Consider the following 10,937-nt stretch of genomic DNA (forward strand, 5'->3'; position numbering starts at 1 on the left):
GAAAATGGAAAACATGAAAAATCACAAAATTTCAAAATAAAAATAGTTTAATTAAAATTTTATCATTAACTTACTACCTACACATGTATATGTACATATATATACATGACTTATGTATGTTTATATACATATGGGTCACTCTGTACCTATTAGTAAGCCAGAAATATTTGAAAATTGGCCAAATTGGAAAAATTACGGCTGCTTTGATGTATCTGGAAATCGGAAAAAAATTTACACAAATAGAAACAAAAATGGGGAAAAAACCAATTTGACGTTTTTAAAAACTGAATCCAAGTAGAATTCGTTTTATTTACAGTATAAATGCGTAAAAATTTTAAAGGATTTTATTTTCAAAAATTGCAAATTTAGTTCCCTCTCGAATTACGCATTAAATTTCCACCCTCGCCACTTAATATACATACCTGCACCGTTGTCGTATATATTAATTTTAGTACGTTAAAAGGCAATTCAGAAGTAATTTAACCTTAAAGATGAGTTCATAATGGAGATAACGAAATTTTACCATTATAATATCAGTAAAAAGAAACTGTATTATTCATCGGGAATTAATACATTTTTGACATTACAAAAAGAAAACAAAACATTTTTATACGCAACATTTTCTCATCATATTAACAAGTATGCAATATAATTTTATAGCTGCACTTAATATATTACATAAGATTAAATCGAGGGAGCACGCGATATTATACGACACAGTATTATAATCTATGTAGATAAAATCCCGCCTTAATAAAGAATAATGAAAATATTAAATTTTGCATAAAAAATCCCATCACGTAAAAAATAATTTAAAAACGTCAGTCACGTGAAAATCTGTCGCGTATGCGAAATAAAATTAGCAAACGGCAGAACCGCGGCCGCAGTGTGTTAACGTCACGACCACGTTCTGATAAATAATTATGAAAAATTACACCGTGGGTGTACGCACTGGCCAAAATCTAATCGCGCCATTTGTCGCACGCTCTGATTAAGACAATCTTTAATGAAGACATATCTGCACCAGCGACGACGGCAATTACCATCCCCCGGGACTTCAGGGGGAGGATGTTCGCTAAGAGCCGACAGTCATTTGTTCGCAGCCTGTGAAAAATGATCCTGGAAGACGGGACCTCATCACGGACGTCGTCGGTCAAACCTCAAATTTCCTACGACTTTGCGCGTTTCCGACAAAATTGAACGCACAAAACAAACAATTTCGCGCGAAATATTCCACAAACGACAAATAAAATTGAAAATAACCTTAAAATTCGCTCTGCTACCATTTTTGCTGGGTTGTTTGTTTGTTTTTTTTTTTGCTTTTTTGGGTGTTTTGCGTGATAAACGAATTGTTCATGTTTAGCATTTATATTTCGCCAATTTGAAATATGAGACGCGCGTGCTTAGAATGAAAATTTGTATACAGCGGGAACGCGTCGAATCAAATGTTCGGACGCCATTTTACGACATGTCACAAAATGGCGACACATCGCTCAACGATACATATACAACATAAACAATTTACAATTTACTTTTTCACGATATTTAAATAAAGTATGACGTTCAGCATTGAGCAAACGAGGAATAGTAATAAGAAATAAAATGAAATATTCTAAAATTGTAAATTTCAGCATTTCAAATAATTACAACAATCAATCATCATAAGTTCCTCGTATAACATATAACCAGCAGCATGTGTAGTTCATCAGTTAGGGTGAAATGCTTTCAGCTTAGTGGTCACGAGCTCATTCCTTGGACCGGTACTGCTAGCCAGACCTTGGGTATTATTATTATTTTTTTTTTTTTAAATATATACCAGGAAAGCCTTACAGGTAACCCCAATGCGCCTTCCTCTTCAATTACAAACATTGCAGCATTTTTTCTTTTTATTATACAAATCGCTGAATTACGAGACACGGAAAAACTCGCAAATTAACGAGACATCTATGAATTGTACATAAATTTTATTGTACATTAATCAATCTCAAATAGTGGTGACATAGTAGGTAGAAAGGATATTTAGCCAATTTTACCGGGAACCGTTTCAACAATGAAATCAGAGAAAATTAGAAAACTGATAGGAAACGATCGACTTGGAGTCACAAATATCCAGGTCTGACCAGCAGCACTACAGATATACTGAAAAAAATTCTTTTCAATCGAGGTCAGCTCATGGGATCGAACCCGGCGCCTCTCGACTCTAAGCAGAAGCTTAACGACCGAGCTATGCTGCTGGCGGATATATAACTCCAAGTCGATCGCTTACTGTCAAAGTTTGCCAATTTATCTGATATTATTGTTCCAATAAATTGGCAATCTGTCCTATCTCCCACAAAAATTCGAGTTTATAGTATCTGGAATTCTAAAACAATAAGTGACTTACTATAATAGTAACTTAAGTCACTTTTTTTTCTTTCAATCATAGGCCATTGTGGCGCATTAGGTTCTTCCTGTAATGCCACAATGGTCCAAAACTATTAATAAATAATAAATAAATCATTAACAGCCATTCACCATCGACTGCTGGACAAAGGCCTCTCCAACACGTCTCAACTCGTTTCTGTTTTGCACAACTCTCATCCATCTCACCCCACACATTTTCTTAATTTCGTCTACCTATCTTCCCTGCGGTCTTCCTTTTTGCCTTTTGGAGTCTATCGAGTACCATTCTAGCACTTCTTTTTACACCTTTCCTCCATTATTTTATCCACTTGACCCGCCCGTTGTCAATTCAATCTCTTCATTCTATCTATTACATCCACTACCCTTGTCAGACTTCTCACCCACGTATTCTGCTTTCTGTCTTTCCTCGGTATGTCAAGTATTCAGTGTTCCATTGGACTTTGTGTAGCATCTTGGCGTTCAATGTCCAAGTTTCACATCCATATATCATCACTGGCAAAAAACAATAATTGGAGATCTTTTTATTCAGGCAAAATGGCATTTTTGATATAAAAACGGCATTCGTTTGGCCAAATAAACACCATCTTACTTGCATACGTCTACTACGTCTCTTATTTTTTCTAACAAACAATATATGTATATAAATTGGTTATTCCATCACAATGATTTTTATTTACATACAGACATTACACCAACAATGCTAATTTTAATTTAAGGGGGGGATAAAATTTCCAATAGCTATTTCGTGCAACTTGAGCGCATGCGCTTAGAGAGTTAGAGAGAAAACGCACGCACTCCTGTCCATTTGTGAATTCTCAAATCGGAGGAAATAATAAATTGTATACATTATTGAAATTTTCTATGGGAATAAAATTTTAAAAAAGGATAAATATTACGTATATAAAAAATGACGCTTTTAAAGTTTTTTAAAGAAATAAATTGTCTTGGGTCATATTATTGCAAAGAGAAAACAAACATTAAATAGATTTTCAGTCAACGATGTTGAACAAATGTGGATGGTTGATTGCATTCATTACGCAAACATGCATCATGTTGAATATTGAAATTAAAATTGAAAGCGAACATTGAAGACGAAAACGACGAAGTGGAGACATAGCTATATACATAATACCTGATACCTACTTAGATACAAATAAGCGAACTTTTTCCTCACTTATTTTGATTTATCATTATGGAATAATATTCCACTTCGAAATAGTTTTCTCTTCTAAAAAAATAATATTTACATATAAATACATAGGTGTAAGCGAATTTCACACAAAAGCTGTCATATATTGTATTTAAATTCATATATTTAAAAAAAAGTTGAATTGTTGAAATTCTATGCATTCAACAGGTATTTACGCATTTGCGTGAAAAGAGAGTTGCATACTACTGCAAAAAAATACAAATAAAAAATCCTCAATGAAATGAGTATTACATATAGGTAGATACATACATATATATGTTTAAAGTTGATTTTGAAAAATTAATGCATACCCCTCATCTGGGTCTACAAGATCGAAAATCGAAAGATCGAAAACCGTTTACTATGCACCCTTTTTTTTGATCTTTCGATTTAAGATCTTTGCCTTCCAATATTTGCGTTTTCGGTAATTTCACATTCCGGCCCGTCACGGAGACCGCCCTCATCTACATATTACATACATACATATGTACATGGGTACAGGTAGTACAAGCCATCTCGAATACAGTGCGAGAACGATGCTTATCCGCGCACGTGCTCGTCAAGCATTTTATTAGTATGTACGCGAGGTCCCTCTCGTCGGATTGGTCTCAATAGGACAAAGGCCAAAAATGCGCAAGGGAGAGAAAGTCTCGATGGTCGTCTGTGCCGAATTGCTTCGCAAGCACCCACCCCAACTGGCTCCGGTCAATTCGTATCGATAAATCTTCCGGGTGTAAGCGAAAGGTCAAATTGAAAGACAGTACGTGGGGGGGAGTGTTCCAAAGGACCCCCTCCCGATCCTCGACATATTTCGCCAAACCGAGACAAGAACAAGACCTCAAGATTGCCGGTCATCTTTGGTATTCGTGTGGCGGTCGGCAATAAACAGCGATCGTTAGACCTTTTCTCTGCCCTTACGATCGAACAAAACGCTTCGTCGTTTTATCCGATTCAAATAACATTGACTTGCACGACCCTATCCTCCCCTTCGAATCCAGCCCCGAACCATTTCTCTCGAATCGGAGCTCGTTCGTGCCGGGGAGAGATTTAAATATTCGGCGTAAATTTAAAAAAAATCCCCGTTAAGTTCGGGACACGGATTCGTCCTTGTTTAATTTCTTTTTCGCAAAGAGTGAACGTAAATAAGGAATCGAATTAACTTTGGGATGAGATGAAGAAGTCACTTTCACGGCACGAAAAAAACTGAGGTTTACGATTGAGTAATTTTTAATCTGGGATACTGCGAATTTTACAATCTTTGCATGGATCATTTTTTGAACAGAATTCAATGCATACAAAATCCAATTAAAAAACTTAACAAACTTATTTTAATTCATCATCACCTTTCGTCCACTCACTGTTGGATTAAAGCTTCTTCAATCCAACAGTGAATGAAACGACTTCAAAGAAAATATAATGAATGTCCTCAAAAGAGACTCTATTGAAGTCAGATTCTCACTTTCCACTATCCCTTTACACTTTTATCTGATCCCTAATCACGTTTCCGTGGTTTTTACAAAAATATATGTGTGTGTGTGTATGTATTTCGAAAATAATTCGAACACCATTAATCCTATCATACTGAAACTTTTTATTGGTTATTCAAATTTCAATCATTTCGTTGTAAATTTTTAAGTCAATCAGAAGTGATACCTCCCCTTATAACCTACGTAAAAAAAAATAATTGACCCATTAATAATTAGTAATAAGTCTTTTCTTTTTGTCTTTTAATCAATATCATTAACAGCTATTCACCATTGCTGGATAACGACTTCTCCAACACGCTGTATTGCAATTTCCTAATTTCTTCTACTCATATTTCTTGCGGCCTTCCTTTAACCCTTTTACATTCTCTGGGGTACGATTCTAGCACTTTTTTGTCCATCTTTCATCCATTCTTCGAGCTGCGTGACCCACATATTGCCATTTCAATCTCTTCGCTCTCTATACTACATACATATGTAGATCCACTACTCTTGCTACACTTCTCAACAACGTATTCCGCTTCCTATCTCTCCTTGCTATGCCGAGCATACATCGTGTCATACTTATTTGAGTCCATTGGACATTGTGTAACATTTTAGTGTTCAATATCCAAGTTTCACACCCATACGTCACCACCGGCAAAACATTTCTTTTCTCCAAGCAAAGTAGCCTTTTTTTACTTAAAAGCGGCGTTCATTCGCCCAAATGCATCTATCCTAATTCGATTAATCTTTTTACTACCAGATATTTCTATTAAATATTGTTTTTAAAGAATCACTGGATTTTAAGAACACGGTGTGAGACATACTTTTTTGTTTTTGGAGATAGGCGTTCAAGAGGATAATTACGGAGATATGAATTTTTTCGACACGTATTAAAAAATTCAAATAAAAAAGTGAATCAAGATTTTCAGATGACCTTTGACCCATGATGGGACCATCTCAGCCAAGTGTGTTTACCTTTAATGGAAATAATAATGTTGCGAAGGGGTGGATTCAGGATCCAAATGAAAGGCCAAAGACGCTTCACAGCATTTATTCAACGATTCCGGAGGTCCACATGAAACCACCGCTCACTCCAGAACAATGTGATCTACCGTGTGTACCTTCTTATAAAGAAAAAGTTGCATACCACAGCTTACCCAATCCATTTATGTATTTATTGTCTAGGCACGTACAGGTCTACCGTGGTGAGTCTATTGTTCAGTGAGAACTCCAGCGTAACCTTTGTTCGGGCACTAACTTATAAGTCCCATTAGCCTAATCCGGGGTTTCTACGAATGCACTCTCACATGTTCCCACATTACAATAATTTATCAAATTGATAAAACTGAAATGAAACGTGATTATCTGAATTTATGATAAATTTAAGAGAACAGGAGAAAAAAATGGGTCCACTTGAAAAAAAAATTGAGAAACACAGGTACGAATGATTCAATCGATGATTTTTATTTTATCGTGCTATGGAGGATATATGTTTTAATGTCTTATAATTATTTTTTGTGAAAAGGTGTGTAAAATATTTTATTTTCGAAATTTATTTTTAATTTTTGGAAAACAAATTCTGAGCTGACAAAACTCAAACTTGAAATAAATTGCGAGCGGAAAGGGTTAAATATGAAATGAAACAATCCTTAAATTCACTTATTATAGCGACCATTCGTCGAAACGGTTTCAACTCGGCCGGCACGTACCGTTCGCTCCATTATATTGTAACGTGAATCTCGCAAACGTTCTCTCGTATATAATTTTTCACAACGGCGGGGAAAAAATTTAACAGTCTTAAATTACTTTTATTTTATTCGCGTCGCGCGGCACGAATGCGAATACACACCACACCGCTACGCCAGCGAAAAGTTGAAATTCGCCTTTGCCGAAAGTAATGCCCGCCCAAAAAGAATTTTCCACCCGCCCGCTAATCTTCGAGAATTTCCATGCTACATTTAATGCTCGACAAATGATATTTCTCGCTAAAACGTGGAAAATTACGATAACAGTTTCCCCCGCGAGAGCGCTCGCACACCCGAACCGTTGAATATGGCCAACGGTGGAAAAAAATAAAAGGAGACATTATCTTTAGGAAGTAAAGTACGACTGCTAAAGGGAATTTAAATCACTCGGAAGATGTAATAGGGGGATGCATATAAAGTTACTCAATAGCTAACATAGTACCTATAAGAGTTTTCTTTCATAGAAAAATTCACAAACGATCCAACAGACAAAGAAGAATTCGTTTATCCGATCTGTGGATTTGAAACCAAACAAAAGAAAAAAGAAAAAGCTCAATGTGGATCACCCAATTCAACATATTTTTAGTTCCCTCGTATCGAACGAGCAATATCATGTCAATTTGTGATTTGTATGTTTGAACAACTACATATCATCAAAAGTAGATTCATCCACAGCGTCTGAAAATTCCTTGCAAATATTTATTTATTTAAAGCTTGAACCATTGTGGCATTACAGGAATATCTATTGCGCTACAATGGTCGAAAATATAATATAACAGAAAAAAAAACAAATTTATTTATAAATTGTACGGAAATAATATATGTATGTACATATTTATACAAATACATAAAAATCATTATCAGCAAAAGTTCAAACAATAATGGAAGCAGTCACAAAACATATAATAATAATAAGGCAATTAATTGGGCACGTCCTGCATTAACAGTTGATATATACAATATATGTAAGTATCAGCCATGAATACAAAACATTCCCGCGAGCGCCAAATTGAAGAAATAAGATCAAAATTCACTCACAGATCATACGCAATTATAAAAATAATGATGAGTGCAGGCTACCAGACAAATATGTAGGTTCAAATAATCTCTGATAACTTAATCACTCGGGTGGAAAATATCGCATTCAGGCACATCAGGAATGCTTTCATTGAAAAGGCGGATAGATCTTAGAATAAGAGCCATCCGATGAAGGACTATGCGGGCAGGACGTATAATACAACTATCAAATGATGATGTTTACCACGCACATTATTATTAGGAACATAGAGTACCAACTGATCCAGCAAGATGAGCAAGACGTATTACCACGAAGAAGCTGGAGAACAAAACGAATTAATGAGAAGTTTCTCCCAAATTCAAAATAACTATAGTAAAAGCGTGCCCGAAAGGAAAATATTAAATTAGAGTTGCGATTTTATATATGTATGTCTTGTACATATATTTGCATCGTCTTATACATATGTATATTTGCTTTGTGAACATCATCGCAATTAACAGCTTCATGTATTACACGTTATTTACAGTTCTTCATATATTTTAAGCATAACTTTGACGCAATATTGTAAACTGACGATATATCATCAAACCAACTAATTTTCACTGTAAGAAAGCATTTTTGTTCTATTTAATTATATTATATAAGTTATATTGATAGTGCGAAAAGCGATTGATAACTTGAAAAAAGACGTGTTTTCCTGTAGCAAATACCATTAATACTAATACGAACATTTCATAGTGTGACCCCAGAACCTTTCAATGGTATTTCGAATTCCTTTAATCCAAATCTTGAAGCCACGAGAGTTAAACCTATGTAGAATATCTACTATAACAAATATTTATACTAAGAATATCCAACAGCTTACAACCCAACACTGCAAACGAATCTACATATGTACATAAGTCATAAAAATCTTCAAATCCTCTACGAATTTTTTAATCTCGCTAAAGTCGCGACAAATTTGCACAGCTCTCCAAAGTTCAATTCGAGAAAGGCACGAGGGGAAAAATCCGTTCGTTCGTTGCACCGAAATGCATTCAGGTCAATGCGACGGCAGCGAAGACGACGACAACATGTCAAACATTTTCGAACGCGAAGGAAAATATCGCGACATTTTCCCGCGAAAAACGTGGATGCAGCCAGTATTTCCACGGCGACGGTCATGTTTTATTCATGTCTCTTGTTGCGAAATTTATACCGACAAACCTTGATTTACGTTCCGGCCGATAAGTTTAGATAAATCTCGCGCCGTGCAGTAGATATTTATTTCCCTTAATATTTACGGCCCGTTTTAACCCATTATTCAAATTATAAATCTTCGTTACTTCGACGGGTGTAATTTTATTTTTTTAATCAACACCTATTTAATACACACACACACACACACACACATTATATCCGCTACTTTTGATAATCCAAATGTATTATTCTAACGTTTTTATACACATAAAGATACATACTTACATACATATAAAACGGATGAATGGATCGGTTTCACCGTCCTTTACATTTGACTATAATAAATGAATTCAGAATGTAATCAGTAAAAAGAATCAAGGCAGGAATGAAATGGTGAATTTCATTAATCTATCTAGAATGATTAATTTGAAAAAGTCTTACTCGTCCGGGTCGTGATTGCTTCACCCTTCTCAACCAAAAGACCTTGCCTTGTACCGTCTCTGCAATATCAACTCATAATACCCTTAGCTTTTACTCGCTAAGTATTTCTAAGCCGTCCTAATGCAATGTCCTTTCCCTTTTGTTTTCATCGGAACATTATTTCACTCATCCACAGAACGCGTCACAACCAACTTAACCGATACATCTTAATGAAATGAATAAATAGCCATAGCAGCGATTATTATCATCCGTAATTATCTTTACATCTTGAAACTTTTCCACCTTCACATCCCCATTCGTGTAGACAATGCACGAAAAAGAAATGAATAAAGCGAACAGCGAACAAGCTCCTTCGCCATACAATTCAAATTCCAAAATTTCAATACAGACTCTGTCCCGCACATTCAACAAAAGAAATAAATAATGCATCAGCGGAGAAATGAAATGGGATTAGTGGTATTGAAGAGGGCCACTTTTTCCCGAGACAAAAAAGCCCCAGCGCTTAGAGCTTATGGTGTTGTTGGCATTCGAAGCACGAAGCGTCAGACGATCAACATAACATTTCGACAAGATTTATACGAAATTGGCCGCAGAGCCACTCGTCCCTCTCGTGCTCCGACGATGGATCCGGGAAGGCCATTTGTAGTACATAATTTACGACCTGATTCTGAAATCACCACCTACTATTCCCCTACGCTTCGTTCTCATGATTTATCTCCAGCCTAGGACGCATGTGAGCGATTAAATCGCTGTTTCGCGAAAAGAGGCTACTGCAATCAAATCGCCTGCATAGTTGATTTATTAATATTAAAATTTTCGGCTCACGATTCAATTCAAATGCATAGTAACTTGTAATTAGTCAGAACCACTATAATAGAATTACAGCGAAATAACTCACATCGTGCATCCTTAAAAATTTATACATGCATCCATTATATCTACATACATACATACATCATATGTTTTATTTAACAGTGGTGTCACCCTAATGGTTTCCATGGGTTTCCGGAAACCCGTTATTAAAAATCAAAAGTTTCCGGAAAACGGTTAGAAATCTAAAAATTCATATAATTTTATATACATATATATATATATATATATAAATTGAAAAAAATTGGAAACACGTTGTTCCAAAATTGGGGTAACACCACTGCATATGTACCATGACAGGAATATATGTACCAAGGCGACACATATGATTAGATTAATGTATTTACATAAGTACTAACAACTAGTAATAAACTTATTATTTACATAAGTACTAACAACTAATTTATTTACAGAAGTACTAAAATAAGTGAATTAGTTAGCTTAATATGAAATAATATGGTCCATCCCCAGGTTGGGATAGAGATAAACAGCATTTGACCAATCACCACTGCATCCACACACACGTGAAAAAAGCACGAATGAATACTATTAGCACATACATATGTATATATTAAATTTATTATAAAGAATAAATTGTAGATTTATTTTATAAAAAGGCAGTA

The sequence above is a fragment of the Arctopsyche grandis genome, chromosome 11 (genome assembly GCF_051622035.1).
Source record: "Arctopsyche grandis isolate Sample6627 chromosome 11, ASM5162203v2, whole genome shotgun sequence".
Lineage (NCBI taxonomy): Eukaryota > Metazoa > Arthropoda > Insecta > Trichoptera > Hydropsychidae > Arctopsyche > Arctopsyche grandis.